Source organism: Mauremys reevesii, linkage group 2 (assembly GCF_016161935.1).
Source record: "Mauremys reevesii isolate NIE-2019 linkage group 2, ASM1616193v1, whole genome shotgun sequence".
Lineage (NCBI taxonomy): Eukaryota > Metazoa > Chordata > Testudines > Geoemydidae > Mauremys > Mauremys reevesii.
Window position 1 is genome coordinate 165,741,658 of NC_052624.1, and position 18,611 is coordinate 165,760,268.

The window sequence follows — 18,611 nt, forward strand, 5'->3', positions numbered from 1 at the left end:
CTCTGAGCCCATGACCTAGGGCAACCAGACAGCAAATGTGAAAAATTGGGACGGGGGGGGGTAATAGGAGCCTATATAAGAAAAAGACCCCAAAATCAGGACTGTTCCTATAAAATCAGGACATCTGGTCATCCTATCATGACCTCCTCCTTGCAGGGAGAAATTGCTGAGAACACACTGAGGCAAACTTAGCAGACTTTCTTGGGTTGTGGCTGTTAAAACCTACAGGTGGGGAACAGAGGGTCCAATATAGCCCTAAAGTTCCTGATGGTTTATCTAACAGGCATATTTTTACATTTTAATGTCAGTGCAAACAAGTTTTTGAAAAGACTAAGATATAATCTCACCTCAATTGCTTTGAAAACAGCACCACACAACCAAAAAGACCTTACCAAGTTAGTGTTAAAAAACACCAAATACTGTCACCCAGGATATCAGACATGAAATGTATGCCACACTTTTATTTTTTTATTTATAATTTTTTTATGTGGGTACACCTGTTGTCAGTGATATTTAATGCTTTAGAGCCAGATCCTCAGCTGGTGTAACACAGTTTCATTGAGGGCAATGGAGCTATGCCAATTGACACCACCTGAAGATCTGGCCATAAGTTTGAGCTAATTCTGGGTCTAACCACTTACTTGCATCATTTATCATTGTAACCTATTTTTCATTATATTGGCTATATAATAGAATGATTTGTTCCCGTCAGTTTTGGCTCTTAAAGTGTAACTCTGCTGTGAAAAGTGACTGTAAAATTAGCACCTTTTTACTCAGCAGATCCCCTCCCTGTGTGAAGTCAGAAGCTTCTTAATTTAGGGAAAAAATGTAAGATTTTACTACTTTTACTACTCTCCCAGCCCTGCAGAGTCAACACAGCTGTGCGAGAGTTAATTGGACACTTTTCTGGCTTGCACATTTACAGAACTGTTAACTAAGTTCCATTTGCAGGGACACCTGTACAATCCCAGTGTCTTCAGATTATGTCCTCAATTACACCTGCATAACCCACTGAAAACAACACGGCTCCACAGGTGTAATTGAGGGCGGCATTTGCCTGCAAAATTCTTGTTACTGAAGATGAAGTGTGAGCCAGAAAGAAGCCAGCTTGACTTTCAAATCCCAGACACTGGGCTTGATCCTGCAGATGCTTAAGTATGTGCCTAATTTTTCATGTAAAAGTAGTCCCATTAAGTCAATGGGACTGCTCACATGCTTAAAGTTAAGCACATGAATGAGTATTTGCAGGATCAGACCCATCATCTGGGATCTGAAAGCCAAACAGAGTTTTTTCTAGATCCTCTGCAAAATTATCCCAGAGTGGAGGCCTCTGGGCCTGTGTGGAAGCCTGAGTGGAATTCAAGGACTTCTCCATACAGAACAGCTTGGGGTTTTTTTAAACCAAGATTTTTAGGCATTTTACATGTTAGCAAAATGAGTCGTAAGTTCAGACAGGCAAACTGATTTCTGTCACAGAAGCAGAAGTGAGTAAATTTTTTCCATTTGATAATTCAGCTATGGGAGACAAAAATATCCAGTAAATCCAAATATTTTTCAAAAAACTGTTTATTTACTGAAAACAGGAATAGTTTCATTTCCAAAAGGCAGACTTTAAAATCTAATATTAATCAAATACTCAAATAGTCTCAAGAATTTAGCGAAGCTTGCACAGTAAGTAATACATGTTTTAAAAGTGGGGCTTTTAAAAATCTTAAAATATTCGTTGCAATAAGAAACCGTTTATTACAAACATTTTCTTTAAGTTTAGCCATATCTAACAAAAGACTAAATCTTAAGGTTTGAGTTGAAGCTATTTTGTCTACCTTTTGACCATCAAAAAGGGCAAATGAGTTATAAGGGCAGTTGGGTCATCAAAAGCTTCTCTCTCAGGACCCAATGTTGCAAAAAATATCCTCAACCTTCCCAGCAACTAAAGACCCAAAAGGCCAGATATCCTAGCTTGCAACAGGCCAACCTATTCAACACAAAGGTCACTATCATTAAATGAAACAAACAAACCAGTTCTGATACCACAAACGGCAGAGCTGCCCAGGAGGTGAAGAATTCATGTAGATGTCTCTGTGGGCCTTTTCGCTCCCATCCCTCCTAAACCTTTCTATACACACCAACAAACACATACAAACAAAAACAGGCAGGTAAGAAAAAAATAGCAGTCAGGCATGAGGTTATATATCTTCAAACAACATGGAACCAACAAGATGTGTGGCAGCCACTGAGCTGTTCTTTTTGCTTGTAGGTTGTGTTCCCCACCCCTCTTTTGTCTATTTTTTATCCTGACAGGTGCTGGAATTAAGGGTGCTCAGCACCTCACAGGACAGATCCCTTAGACTGTGAGCACTCAGTAATTGCCCTGTTCTGTTCATTCCCTTGGAAGCATCTGGCAGAGGACACTGTCAAAAGACAGGATACTGGGCTAGATGGACCATTGGTCTGACCCAATATGGCGGTTCTTATATTCTTAAAGACAGGGACTATACACTGCTGGGAACCATGAGGGTCCTGATCTTGATTGTGGCCTTTGGGCACTACCATAATCTAAATAAAATACAGTAACAATAGCATGTGCATTCCCACCACATGCTGCCTAGATCTAAAAAGTCAGTGTGTACATGTGTGGGAATGGGCATTTCCCCCCACCACCATCCCTGCTTGCTATTATTAAAGGGATTGATGCTTTGGGCTCCTTTCTTGCCCTTTCCTTGTGGTCTCATCAGTTCCTGTCAGTCAAGGGCTGACATCAGTAGTTGCCAGTCTGTTAGGATACCTGGAAGCAAGAAGGTTAGGGATTCAAATTCCTCACCAGGAGTTGGGCTCAAACATCCAGTGCTTATAGCGCTCAGTTTTACAAGGAACTAAGGACATTCAACTCTCATTAACATCAGTGGGTGCAAAGGGCACTCACCATCTCACAGGAATGAGCCCTTACTGCCATAAGAAGAGGAGATGCTATTTTCTCTTTAGATTACATGTTAATATAAGACCCCCTTCTGCCCATTAGTGACTGTTGCCCAGGAGGAATGAAAACATTTCCCAGCCAGCTCCTTTTCAAAGAAGAAATTGCTCCAGAGCCCTAGGCAACACTTCGTGCCCTCCAGTTTACTGAGGCGCATCCCTTGGCTGTGTGTGAGCTAGCATTGAGCAAATAGTTATTTAGGCTCTAACTCTGCATTGTAACCTGTGCTGGAGGATTGCTGCATGTACACAGAGCAACATTTACTTCAATTGGGGCTCTGTATTTCATAGAGGCCAGAAGTGCCCTTTAGAGCATCAAGTCTGACCAGTTTATCACAAGCCATTAATTTTCACCCAGCTACACCTATATTAAGCTCAAAGACTTCAGTTAGGCCTTGTCTACACTACAGGACTATTTCGAATCTACTTAAGTCGAATTTGTGGATTCGACCTTAATAAGTCGAATTTGTGTATCCATACTAAATACACAAATTCGAACTTCTGAGTCCACATTCACGGGGCCAGTGTCGACTTTGGAAGCGGTGCACTGTGGGAAGCTATCCCACAGTTCCCGCAGTCCCCGCTGCCATTGGAATGCTGGGTAGAGCTCGCAATGCCTGCTGGGGGAAAAAATGTGTCGAGGGTGGTTTTGGGTTAGTGTCATCACTGAACCGTCAATCACGCCCTCCCTCTCTTCCTTGAAAGCGCCGGCGGGAAATCTGTTCGCGCCCTTGTCTGGTCGGTTACAGCGCGGACGCCACAGCACTGCGAGCATGGAGCCCGCTGCGATCATCGCTGCACTTATGGCCGTTGTCAACTCCTCGCACCTTATCGTCCACCTCTTCCACAGTCAGCTGCTGAGAAACCGGGCGAGGAGGCTCCGGCAGCGCGGTGAGGAGAGTGGCACAGACCTCTCAGAAACCAGGGTACGCCGGGCAGTGGAGATCATGGTGGCAATGGGTCACGTTCATGGTGTGGAACGGCGATTCTGGGCCCGGGAAACAAGCACAGACTGGTGGGACCGCATAGTGCTGCAGGTCTGGGATGACACAGAGTGGCTGCGAAACTTCAGGATGCGTAAGGGCACTTTCCTTGAACTTTGGGAACTGTGTGACTTGCTGTCCCCTGCCCTGAAGTGCCAGGACACAAGGATGCGAGCAGCCCTGAGTGTGCAGAAGCGAGTGGCCATAGCCCTCTGGAAACTTGCCATGCCAGACAGCTACCGGTCAGTAGCGAACCACTTTGGCGTGGGCAAATCTACCGTGGGGATTGCTGTCATTCAAGTAGCCCACGCAATCGTTGAGCAACTGCTTTCAAAGGTAGTGACTCTCGGAAATGTCCAGGTCATCATAGATGGCTTTGCCGCGATGGGATTCCCAAACTGCGGTGGGGCTATAGATGGGACTCACATCCCTATCCTGGCACCAGCCCACCAGGCCAGCGAGTACATTAACCGAAAGGGCTACTTTTCAATGGTGCTGCAAGCTGTGGTGGACCATAGGGGACGTTTTACCAACATCAACGTCGGGTGGGCGGGCAAGGTTCATGACGCGTGTGTGTTCAGGAACTCTGGTCTGTTTAGATGCCTCCAGGCAGGTACTTTCTTCCCGGACCACAAAATAACGGTTGGGGATGTGCAGATGCCTACAGTGATCCTCAGGGACCCGGCCTACCCGCTAATGCCCTGGCTCATGAAGCCCTATACAGGCGCCTTGGACAGTGAGAAGGAACTCTTCAACTACCGGCTGAGCAAGTGCAGAATGGTGGTGGAGTGTGCTTTCGGACGTCTCAAGGGGAGATGGCGGAGCTTACTGACTCGCTCGGACATCAGCGAAAAGAATATCCCCGTAGTTATTGCTGCTTGCTGTGTGCTCCACAATCTCTGTGAGAGCAAGGGCGAGACCTTTTTGGCCGCTTGGGAGGTTGAGGCAAATCGCCTGGCTGCTGTTTACGATCAGCCAGACACCCGTGCCGAGAGAATATCCCAGCGGGAAGCGATGTGCATCAGGGAGGCTTTGAAAGCGAGTTTCCTCGCAGAGCAGGGTAACCTGTGACTGTCCACTTGATTTTAAGAGAGCCTGATCACAAACCAAGTTTCCCCCACTTCCAAAGGACGTTTTAAAACTAAGGACATGTTTCAGTAATTAATAATAAATCTTTCGTTGACTTTGCATTTCTGTTTCTTGGTTGAAACATGGAAGCATTCTGTGCTGGGTAAGGTGTGCACTGATGTACAGACCGCTTGTCCAAAAGAGGACGGACAGCCTCCTGCTCCTACATAGGTCTGTGGGGTGGGGGACGGTTTACGGTGGTTGTGCATGTAGGGGAGGTTGCAGGAATGGGTGGGTTTGCAGGAAGGGCGAGGTGCCGTCTTTGGATAGGGGTTAACATGACGGCTGTGGGTTTGGGCGTTGGAAGGGTGAGGGGTGTGGGGAAGGGTGAGTATCTGCCCCTGGATGAGGGCTCTTTTGGGGCTCAGGGCACCGGGGAGGATCGTGGCTACGGTCGAAGTGCATGTGAAGGGAAGCCTGCCTTTACATTCGGGGATGGCAGGCACCAGGACCCTAGACAAGCATACACATCAAGGAAAGACCCGGGGCAGCATACACCACACAGACTGTCCCTGGTGCCTAGTGACTGCAGTCTGTGTGTGCCCTGCAGTTGACCCTGCACCCAAGTCTGTACCATGGCACTGTGGGCTATGCACTGCAATTACCCCCCACACACACACACCCACAGAAAGTCTTCTGACACGAGAAACGTGACGGAAACAGTTAGTAACACCAAACCGCTTTTAATAATGTAGTACACAGTGGGGGGTTTAAACTTGGAGTTGGGACTGGTTGATGCTGTAAGGAAAGAGCTTGTACAAATTTACAGCGCGAGAGTTGTCTCGAACATTATCGGTCTGCTGCGGTGCAGGGACAGTTCTCACGGCCCCTACCGCCCCTCCTTCTTGTAACTTTGGGTGAGGGGGGGACAGGACTTCTTGGCGTTGGAAGGCGGTTGCAGATGCACTGCAGGGGGGCTCTCTCCTCCTGCCTGCGGTCTTGCAGAACATCTACAAGGCGCCGGAGCGTGTCCGTTTGCTCCCTCATTAGACCAAGCAGCGTTTGAGTCGCCTGCTGGTCTTCCTGCCGCCACCTATCCTCCCGTTCCATGTGTGTGCGATGCTGCTGACACAGGGTCTCCCTCCACTGTCTCTGCTCTGCCGCCTCTGCTCTGGAGCAGGCCATCAGTTCCTGGAACATGTCGTCCCTAGTCTTTTCTTTCGGCCTAATCTGAGCCAGCCTCTGCAGGGGGATGCCGGGCAGTCCGGGAAGGAGCCAAGCTGTGTGATGCGAAAAAGTAGGTGATTTCCTTGAACACATACATGTTTGCCAACAGTAAACACAGTCTAGTCAGTTTCAGTTAACAAGACCAAAGAGGGAACCAAGTCTCAGGAGATCTCAGAACTAGTCCGAGATTTCGGAATACGCTCTCATTGGCGGTGCCATTGCACTGGATAGCGCACAAGCGAGGAAAGACAGCTGCATCCCTCTTGCACAAAGTCCTGGTAAGCCTTACAGTACATACTGCTTATCAGTTAGTGGTTAGCTGTGCTCTCCTGCTAAAGGCAATGTGCAAAGCAGAAAGTATGAGCCTTTTGCAGCCCCTCCCGCCAGTGCACGGGAAAGATCACTGTATGCTTTTCCTCTGTGGCCTCCAACACGTGGCTGTTAAGCGAGGGTCATTCTTATGCAAAGTAAAAGTCTACCATTCACAATAGTAACAGTACACTAATTCCCCTAATTAGATGCAGCACTTCCAGAACGACATTACCCTGAGGCGTGTCACTCGGACTCAGAGAGAGCGGATGCTAAGAGAAGCCCTGCACAGACCAGGACCATATGCTGCCATGCTTGTCGAGGCGATGCTTCCCCTTTACATTAGGATGGCCTGGCGCGGAAGAGTGTGCTTCCACGGAGCACCCAATAAGGCACCTCTCCCCAGGAACCTCCTGCTGAGGCTTTTCCAGCTGCTCTCTGAGAGCTTTTTTGAACTGTCCCCAGAGGATTATTGCTCGATTCCTATATGTGTTGACCTACTTTTTGTATAGTTTGATATTTAAAATTTTTATATAGTATTTCTATTTTTATATACCTGTTTCTTAAAAATAAATGTTTCCCTGTTTGTAGCACTTACCGCCTGATCCTTCCCTGATTCCGAGTCCGGTTAACGGGCGGGACGGTTGGTAGGGGATCTCTGTGAGGGTGATGAAGAGATCCTGGCTGTCAGGAAAAGCGGGAGTGGGTTCGCTGTCGCCTGCGCCGTCCTCAAAAGACCCTTCCTCATCTTCCCCATCGGCGAACATCGAGGAGGAACTGTCCCGGTACACTATTCCGTCCTCGGAGTCCACCGTCACTGGTGGGGCAGTTGTGGCAGACCCACCTAGAATGGCATGCAGTGCCTCGTAGAAGCGGCATGTCTGGGGCTGGGCTCCGGAGCGTCCGTTTGCCGCTCTGACTTTTTGATACCCTTGTCTTAGGTCCTTCACTTTCACGCGGCACTGCATCGCATCCCGGCTGTATCCTTTCTCTTTCATGGCTTTTGAGACCTTCTCGAAGGTCTTCGCGTTCCGCTTGCTGGAGCGCAGCTCCGAGAGCACAGACTCCTCGCCCCACACAGCGATCAGATCCATGACTTCCCTGTCAGTCCATGCTGGGGACCTCTTTCTATTCTGGGATTGCCCGGACTCCTCTGCTGGAGAGCTCTGCATCGTTGCAGGTGCTGCGGAGCTCGCCCCGATGTGCAACCAGAACGTCAGATTCAAACCGCCCAGACAGGAAAATGAATTCAAATTTTCGCGGGTCATTTCCTGTGTGGCTGGCCAGAGAATCCAAGCTCGGACTGCTGTCCAGAGCGTCAACAGAGTGGTGCAGTGTGGGATAGCTCCCGGAGCTACTAAGTTCGATTAGCATCCACACCAAGCCTAATTCGAGCTATCCATGTCGAATTTAGCGTTACTCCACCTGCCGGGGTGGAGTACCAAATTCGAACTAAAGAGCCCTCTAGTTCGAATTAAATGGCTTCCTGGTGTGGACGGTTGAGCGGTTAGTTCGAATTAACGCTGACAAATTCGAATTAAAGTCCTAGTGTAGACCAGGCCTTAGACTAAAGCATTTCAGTCCTCAGGAGACTAATCTGTGTGACACAGATCAGAGCCTCAGACTGTAAGCTCTTCAGGGCACCGACTGTCTCTTATGTGTATGTACAGTACCTAGCACAAGGGGAGGCCTCCATATGATGCTGTAATACTTTAATATATAATAAGAATTTTTACTGGGTGTGTCTCACAGCCACCATTTTGGTCATCACACTTGGGACTGAACCAGGGAATTTCCAGAGCACTAGCGGCTGTATGTGTTAAAAAGCCAAGGCGCTCTAACTGGGGCTGTACCAGCTTGGGTACAGAGCGGGACCTGGAACACACACTACCAGTGAGTTACATTTGCTTATTCTCTCATTGCATTTTTAATGACCTTTGGGTAGGCATTCAGCATGGAAGGGATTGTATAAAACCATATTCTAGTCTACAGTCAATGAAATTTAAAATAGATACAATTGTGCTGAAAAGAATTAATGATTAGTTACAAAGCAGCATGGTGTAATGACTCCGATATTTAGTTGGGACAGAAGACACCTCGGTTCTGTTCCCAGGTTGAGCACTGACCTGTTCTGCAACTTTGGGTAAGTCACTGCCCCTTTATGTGCTTCTCTTTCTCCTTCCCTTCATCTGTTTTGACGGTTTTGACAGTCTGAGGAGCAGATAAGTAAGAGTGGGCCCTGGGTAGTTGCACACACCCAACGCTGTGCACATACACACTGAGGACTACTGAGTTCAGGGAACAGGAACCAGGAAACAAAACAGGAACAGGGAACAGCAAGCTGAAAGAAACACACACACCAGTCATCAGACTGTCACCATGTGACAGTGCCTAGCAAAATGAGGCCCAAACTCAGCTGGAGCTATTGTAATACAACTAAATAATATTCTAATACCTATTCCACAAGCGATCAGCACAGGTGAAACAGAAATGTCCCAGTATTTTTTTTTTGGTACAATGGATGTTGCTGTAATGAGCCTACAAATTAGAGAAACGTAGGGCTGGAAGAGACCTCGAGAGGTCATCCAGTCTAGCTCCCTGCACTGAGGCAGGACAAAGTCAACTAGACCATCCCGCTGAGAGGTGTTTGTCCAACCAGCTCTTAAAAATCTTCAGTGATGGGGATTCCACAACCTCTCTTGGATGTCTTTGACAAGGGAATATTCAAATAATCTAGAGTAATTACATTCCGGATACCTATTATACCTTTGCTAGAATATTTCCCTCTCTTGTGCCTTGGGATATTAAAAAAAAATATTACCTCACTTTTACTTCTTACAGCCAGTATTTATTTCACTGAATCTTATTTTTTAAGATTCATTTTCTGATTTTGCAAACCATTCAAATCCTAATATTTTTTAAACTAGTCAATTATCTCAAACAAACAGCACATCATAATATTTATATTAGACTGAAAAAAATGTATTTTTATTACTTACTTGAAAGGGGCTAATATTTATCTTTTTTGCAGTCTATTAATCCATCCCTCGGTGGATCCCCCTCTTTCTGAGTGTTTCAGGTAATAGTTATCCCCCCGCCCTTTATGTATGTTATATACACACACTGTCAGCTGAAATAGATGTTAAATTTGACCCAGTTGCAGGAATTCACACCACAGGCTGAAGAAAGCACTTAGCAAAGTGTCCAAAGTCCTATTAAGACCCTACAATATCTCATAAAGCACCCCACAGGGAATCCATGAAATTGCACCACAAGGATTCAGGCAACAAAAAAGACACCCTTCAAAAAAAAAAAAAAAAAAAAAAAAAAAAAAAAGTAAGATGCCTTTGTACATACAGCCCCATTCATTTGGAAGTGAGCCTTGCAATTATAGTCTTGGAGAACAATTACAGAGCAAAAATTTGGCTGTTTAGAAAGGCTTCAGGATGCATATCTACTTGATGATAGCCCAGCCCCTTTGGATGTTATTTTAGGCCCTGATTCAGCAAAATACATAAGCACATGTTTGACTTTAAGCACATGTGCAATCCCATTGACTGATTTTCAGGAGTAGTACCTTAGTTCCAAAATTTGACAGGCCTTTGCAAATGGAAAATGAATGTCAGATCTTTGCCTTTGTTTTTTGGAGCCTCAAGTTTGAAGTTTCTGAAGTCTTAATCTAGAGCAGTGGACGTTTAAAATAGTACTTTAGATGAAACTGAGTTTATTTTTCATAATTATGAGAAAGTTAAAAGGTTTTCATGATACATTTGACAATCTTATCATCCCAGGAATAGAAGGCTGATGAATCAATTTTGCTTGACCTGTCCAATGAGATCATTATGAATTCTTATCCTCCAGAATTTTAATTTTTTTTTCTGGGGACTTTGTAACTGGATATTGGATAACATTAGCATTTTTAATTGCTGCTGTTTTTTAGGATGGCTGTTTTTGGTTTGCCAATTTAACTATCCCTCTGGAAATTGAGTTATGACAGTTGAATTATAATTGTGGGTGGCATTAAAGACATTTTTTAAGCAAGTCACAATGTCAGAGGTGTTCTACCAAAGTAATTGTAAGAGGTAATAATGAGAAAGGCATCATAGCTTGTTTGAAGTGCTCCTTCAGCCTTCCTGTTTTCCTTTCCAACATCCATCAGGCCAGGAGTTCACCCTAGGTCTTTAAGGTTAAAAATCCCCTCAAATGAGGATTTCGGTTTTGTTTTTCTCACTTGTCACTGCCATATCAACTTTGAGCATTTTCACTATGAGTTTGGAGCTTCTGGAACGAATAGAAGTTCATGAGGTTGCCTGGTTAGGGGCTTGCTTTTTTATGATGTTCCCATTCTAAATCGATTACTTTTGAAATGTCTGCATTAAGGGAACAACCCACGGTTATCAACATTCACCTCAGCACCTAAGGTAGTGCCTTTGAGAAATGTAAGTCTGAGGAGCCAGGCATGAGACAGTAAAACATGAGGACAATATTTACCTCTGTTCCCTGGTTTAGAAGGGCTTTCTAGTTTTCCTCCCTTTAAAACTGTTCAGTCCTTCTCCCTTGTGGTGCTTCTTGGGAGGTAGATCAATCTGATTGTGCGGCTGCACCTTCCCCAGTACTCTGTGCTGTTAATCTGTGTTACTGCTGCTGCAGGGCCTGCCTCTCTCTGATGCATTATTTTATGACTCTATCCCCAAACTCCCAGTGCTTTAAGCTAGTGTTTTACTGCACTGTTCAAGCAGGTGCCTATGAGAGAAAGTGCAGATATGGCCAGGAAGAGTGGCTCTTTGTACCCACCTGAGAGTAGTCCTAGAGAGGAAGAACAATGCACAGTAAGGAGGCAGGAGACCATCAGATGGAAGAAGAGAAAAGGCAGAATGAGGAGAGCATGCCGAGAATCAGCACACATCTTTCTATGGAGAACCAAGGTTTTCAAATGGGAGTGCCCGAGAGACACCAGATTAAGTGATGCTATGACACTGTAACTGATTATCTTACATAGCCATTTATTGTGGTAGTCACGGTACTTTAGTAAACATGGAAAAGTATGTAAGTAATGCACCATCTCAAAAATAAAATAGATGAGAACATGAGGGAGAGAGGGGCAGGACAATAATCCTAAAAGCCACCCCAAAAAAATTCAAGTCTCCACCACACCATATAATTCAAAGTGATCAATGTACCTCTTTTAGATCATTTAATGAGCAGTTCAGCAGCAAGGATAAAGGATACTCGGATGAGGCAGTGACAGATGAGAGTTCTGGTTCCCTGACCCGCCTACTATATTGTTATGGTAATTTTCTCTTTTAGTCTAACAAGAAATTGTGAGCTCATTTTGGAGCCAGCTACTTTCTAAACGTTCAGCACAGCAGCCTAATTGAGTGGACGAAATAACACGGCTAACACAGCCTAGTGTTCCAACTTCTATGATCACTCTGGCCACCTTCTTCTTGAGGAAAATAGATAATCAGCCATGGACAATCCCACTTTTCCTGATCTATGACCCTGCCTACAATCAAATTTCAGTTATGTTGAAGGACCTGGTTACAACATGTTTCATTCTTGTAGTGTAGGTGGGATATCAATGGTGTTCTCAGGCCTATGCTAAATCTTTAAATATACCCAAGACTTCAGCAGTATTTAGGGAAACAGAACAAAAACCACCCCTTGGCTAGGTATTCTTTATTTAGGCAAAATGTCAAACCATGAACTACAGGGTACAAATATACAATCTGTAGAAAATGTTTTAAGGATCTGATTTTCAGAAATTCTAACCACCCACACAATCCCAGTTAAAATCAATGGGAGTTTATCAGCACCTCTAAAAGTCAACCCCTAAACCTCTACAGCCAACTACATACATCTGTTTAAACACAGTCTGTAGAATTAAGTACATTACCTCATCTAGGAAGAAAGAGAGTAAGGCCCCTCCTTTTGATCTTTCTGAATGAATTATAGTAACTGGTAGCCTCAACAGCTTTCCTAACAGCTATGCTTGAGATCTCTATTACAGAGTGTTAATAGTAATAACAACAACAAACAAACAGTGCTACGGTTAAGGTTATTCTCAGTATTGTCATTATATGATTTTATCAGAGTTTTAAATTTCATGAGGCCAAAGCTGGGCATAACAAATAGAAATGATGACTGTATGTGACTTTAAACAAAAATCCCATTTAAGGGCTAACAAGTAAAGCAACAAGACATTAAAAAACTGAAATAAATAAAAATGTGCCCATCAAATCCTCTAACACGTTGACATTTATTAAAAAAGAGAAATGCCCACAATTTAGGATCAGGATCTAATTGGCTGATCCCTTGTAGGTCCCATTGGATGCCCCAAGTCTAAAGCTCTCCTGCTTCATTCGCCCGCCTGCTCTGAGAACAAGCCTAGGAAAACATGGACCTTTACCATAATTTCAAGGTCAGAACATGTAAGCTTGGGCACACTGATGCAAGAATGTCATTCCATCATTGAGGAGCTTTCAGTGAAAGCACTTTGCTATCAGATCCCCTTCATGATTCAACCAAAGGTTGTTTATTAGTAAGCTATTGAGGCTTCCAGTTGGTTAACATATATTTCAAGGGACCATCCAAGATGAAGTGGCCCATTAACACTCCTTTAGTCATATGGGGGAAAAGAAGAGGGAAAAGCAGCTGGGAGCAGGCACAACGGGGTGGAGAGTGGGTTATAGAGCGTCATAATAAGCCATAAATCCAGTGTCTCTCTTTGATCCATGATTTTTAGTGTCTAGCAAAGTTATGAATTTAACAGTGTTAACAGGTCACTTCACTTTGAATGGTCCCTTGAAATATGTGTTAACTACTTATGCTAAACAATCTGTTCCATATTATATTTAGCAGTGACACTCAGTTTATGTTTTCCAGAGCTAAAGAAGAGCTCTGTGTAGCACAATGGCTTTTCTCTCTCATCAACAGAAGTTGGCCCAATAAAAAGATACTACCTCACCCATCTTGCCTCTCTAATATCCTGGGATCGACACGCCTTCAACAACACTGCATATCAAAATTGAAGGCATCTTAGAGCAATTATATTGTCTTTTAAAGTCTTTTGTAAAGCACTGTGTCCACTTCTGGAATTCTATACAACACATAATAATCATTTTAAAAGGTTAGAGCCCTTCACAGTTGGATGTCAGTGTACTGATGTGACAGCACCAGAAAGACCCACCCAGCCAATCAGAACATGACTTTGGATAATTAGTGTACAGAAATACACTTTAGTTGTGATTTAGACATATTTCCTTCTCATGCATTTCTTTCCACTCTCCCCAGAGTTTTTTCACCCATGCAAAGAAAATATACATATTTCCCAATAAGTGAGTTCTTTGATACTACTTTTTCATATTCCCTGTAACTCAACCTCTTTTATATATTTTGGAGCTGAATATGCAAACTAACCACTTCTCATATCTATTTTCTAAAATGTATATTGTATACTTGTGACAGATGATCAAAGGTCTGTCAATAATTTGTTATTTTAAGATAACAAATTAAAAAATATTTTTATTCCAAGCTATTTCTGGGGCTGGGGGACTTCCAGAGGTGATTAGGAAACAGTCCTGTGGCCTTCCTCCAAAGCAGGACTCCTGATTGATGAGTCTTTTGTGTAAATGTTAATGAAACCTCACCTTGATGAGTTAAATGGATGCTAATAGCTGAAAGACACACAGACAGCAAGAAGTGGAATGTTATATATGTAAACCGACAGACAAGTCAGTTGACAACCAGGTATGGGGACAGGAGAGTTGCTATTTAGACTGCACAATACTGACAAGCTCACCAGAGTTCTGGGGGTGAGAGAGAGAGAAATGGAGTGTTTTCAAAGAATGAAAGCTATTCATTTCTTTCTTCGTAACTAAGGTTGAAAATATCTTATGCAGTTTAGCTTATGAGAACTGTAAATTCAGGTGGGAGAAGCATTTTTTTTTCATTCCATTTGGTCTGTTTTTAATAAATCTTGTTTTTGCTCAGCTTACTGTTGGGTAGGTAATTTCAGGCAGATCTCCTCAAATAGAAGAGACTCCCATAAGTTCTAAGGAGAGGCGCTGAAGGGTTGTGATGGTGTCACAGGTCCAATGCTCTGGAACTGCTCTGTAGGAAGCCAGCCTGGACTCTGGGCTAGTGTGACTCCCCTTGGGGCACGCTGTCTAGGGCAAAAAACCTTCTCAGCTTTGACCTTCCTGGTCTGACCTCGGAGCTTTCAGCATCCCTGTTCACAATGCACACTTCCCTTTGGTGGGGGAAGCCAGAGGGCCCTGCACCCCAACTCCGCAGTCAGACACGACTCTCAGCCAGCGTCGTAAAGCAGAAGGGCTTATTGGTCAACAGGTACACAGCATAGAACAGAACTTGTTAGCACAGAAGTCAGTGACTTTCAGCAAAGTACATCTTTGGGGGACCCTGGGCCAGACGGCCTGGTCACATCACCTATATCCAGAGAGCTGAGCAGCCTCACCTGCCTTGAGGGTCTCAGCAAAAGTCACACACCCAATTCTCACCACCTAGGCATTGGTGCAATATACAGGGAAACTGAGGTACACACAGTATTAATATAGGACAGTAAGACTCACATGCAACATAAAGTGAATACCCCACTTCGTCACAAGGGTAAACAGTCTGGAACCTACATACTGCTCTCAGTCAAGGGGCTTAAAAGGAGTCTGCTCTGAGAGAGTCGTCTTACCATTGATTGGTGGCAGGCAAACAAGCAGAAGCAACCAAGATGAAAGTTAGGGGTGGTGTGGGTCACAATATCATAGATAGTGGGTCACTCCATTCAATCCTCCTAGCAAGTGGGTATGCAACTTGCAATTTCTCCTTCCTCCCCTTCCAAAAAGGTCACCGTGCCCTAGTGGAGGGAGTGGAGACTCTTGCCCAGGGAAGTGCAGGAAGCATTTGCATCACTGACCTACCTGAAGGGTTCCACTGGCCGGTGGCAACTTTAAAGTGCTACTAGGGTCCCACATGCTGAATTCAAACAAACCTCATGTACGCTAGCAACCGCACCTTCGCAAGCAGCAGTGCCAATTGCTGGGGCAGGTACCAGATCCAGGAAATCTGGCAGCGGAGGGATTGTGAGTGACCTCTCCAGGCAGGCTCTCTCTGTTGATGGACCCCTGGAAAAACGGGAATCTTTCAGATCTGATGATTTTTAATGGGAATGTATGAAATTAGAGAGGCTATCACAATTAAGAACCCATTAATAGTGGGGGATTTCAATTATCCCCATATTGACTGGGAACACTTCACTTCAGGACGAAATGCAGAGATAAAATTTCTCGATACTTTAAATGACTGCTTCATGGAGCAGCTGGTACGGGAACCCACAAGGGGAGAGGCGACTCTAGATTTAATCCTGAGTGGAGCGCAGGAGCTGGTCCAGGAGGTAACTATAGCAGGACCACTTGGAAATAGTGACCATAATACAATAGCATTCAACATCCCTGTGGTGGGAAGAACACCTCAACTGCCCAACACTGTGGCATTTAATTTCAAAAGGGGGAACTATACAAAAATGAGGGGGTTAGTTAGACAAAAGTTAAAAGGTACAGTGACTAAAGTGAAATCCCTGCAAGTTGCATGGGCCCTTTTTAAAGACACCATAATAGAGGCCCAACTTCAATGTATACCCCAAATTAAGAAAAACAGTAAAAGAACTAAAAAAGAGCCACCGTGGCTTAACAACCATGTAAAAGAAGCAGTGAGAGATAAAAAGACTTCCTTTAAAAAGTGGAAGTCAAATCCTAGTGAGGCAAATAGAAAGGAGCACAAACACTGCCAACTTAAGTGCAAGAGTGTAATAAGAAAAGCCAAAGAGGAGTTTGAAGAACGGCTAGCCAAAAACTCTAAAGGTAATAACAAAATGTTTTTTAAGTACATCAGAAACAGGAAGCCTGCTAAACAACCAGTGGGGCCCCTTGACGATCGAAATACAAAGGGAGCGCTTAAAGATGATAAGGTTATTGCGGAGAAACTAAATGGATTCTTTGCTTCAGTCTTCATGGCTGAGGATGTTAGGGACATTCCCAAACCTGAGCTGGCTTTTGTAGGTGACAAATCTGAGGAACTGTCACAGATTGAAGTGTCACTAGAGGAGGTTTTGGAATTAATTGATAAACTCAACATTAACAGGCGTTGGTGAGACCTCATTTGGAGTATTGTGTGCAGTTTTGGTCTCCCATGTTTAAGAAGGATGAATTCAAACTGGAACGGGTACAAAGAAGGGCCACTAGAATGATCCGAGGAATGGAAGGCCTGTCGTATGAAAGGAGACTTGAGGAGCTCGGTTTGTTTTCCTTAACCAAAAGAAGGATAAGAGGAGATATGATTGCACTCTTTAAATATATCAGAGGGATAAATACCAGGGAAGGAGAGGAATTATTTCAGCTCAGTGCTAATGTGGACACGAGGACAAACGGATATAAATTGTCAGTCAGGAAATTCAGGCTTGAAATTAGACGAAGGTTTCTAACCATCAGGGGAGTGCAATACTGGAACAGCCTACCGAGGGAAACAGTGGGGGCGAAGGACCTCCATGACTTTAAGATTAAGCTAGATAAGTTTATGGAGGAGATGGTATGATAGGATAACGGGCTTAGTCAATAGGTCAATTAAGTGCCACACTGGTAAATAGTACAATGAGTCAATGATATGTATGAGGGTATGTGTATCCAGAGGGTATGGCTGGAGAGTCTTGCCCGCATGCTCGGGGTTCAGCTGACCGCCATATTTGGGGTCGGGAAGGAATTTTCCTCCAGGGAAGATTGGCAGTGGCCCTGGAGGTTTTTCGCCTTCCTCCGAAGCATGGGGCAGGGGTCGCTTGCTAAAGGAGTGGGTGGATCGACTTATGTGGCCTGCATCTAGCAGGAGGTCAGACTAGATGATCATAATGGTCCCTTCTGATCTTGAATTCTATGATTCTATGATTCTATGAACAAGTCACTGGGACCAGATGGCATTCACCCAAGAGTTCTGAAAGAACTCAAATGTGAAGTTGTGGAACTATTAACTAAGGTTTGTAACCTGTCCTTTAAATCGGCTTCGGTACCCAATGACTGGCAGTTAGCTAATGTAATGCCAATATTTAAAAAGGGCTCTAGGGGTGATCCCGGCAATTACAGACCGGTAAGTCTAACGTCTGTACCGGGCAAATTAGTTGAAACAATAGTAAAGAATAAAATTGTCAGACACATAGAAAAACATAAACTCTTGAGCAATAGTCAACATGGTTTCTGTAAAGGGAAATCGTGTCTTACTAATCTATTAGAGTTCTTTGAAGGGGTCAGCAAACATGTGGACAAGGGGGATCCGGTGGACATAGTGTACTTAGATTTCCAGAAAGCCTTTGACAAGGTCCCTCACCAAAGGCTCTTACGTAAATTAAGCTGTCATGGGATAAAAGGGAAGGTCCTTTCATGGATTGAGAACTGGTTAAAGGACAGGTAACAAAGGATAGGAATTAATGGTAAATTCTCAGAATGGAGAGGGGTAACTAGTGGTGTTCCCCAAGGGTCAGTCCTAGGACCAATCCTATTAAATTTATTCATAAATGATCTGGAGAAAGGGGTAAACAGTGAGGTGGCAAAGTTTGCAGATGATTCTAAACTACTCAAGATAGTTGAGACCAAAGCAGATTGTGAAGAACTTCAAAAAAATCTCACAAAACTAAGTGATTGGGCAACAAAATGGCAAATGAAATTTAATGTGGATAATGTAAAGTAATGCACATTGGAAAAAATAACCCCAACTATACATACAACATGATGGGGGCTAATTTAGCTACAACGAGTCAGGAAAAAGATCTTGGTGTCATCGTGGATAGTTCTCTAAAGATGTCCACGCAGTGTGCAGAGGCGGTCAAAAAAGCAAACAGGATGTTAGGAATCATTAAAAAGGGGATAGAGAATAAGACTGAGAATATATTATTGCCCTTATATAAATCCATGGTACGCCCACGTCTCGAATACTGTGTACAGATGTGGTCTCCTCACCTCAAAAAAGATATTCTAGCACTAGAAAAGGTTCAGAAAA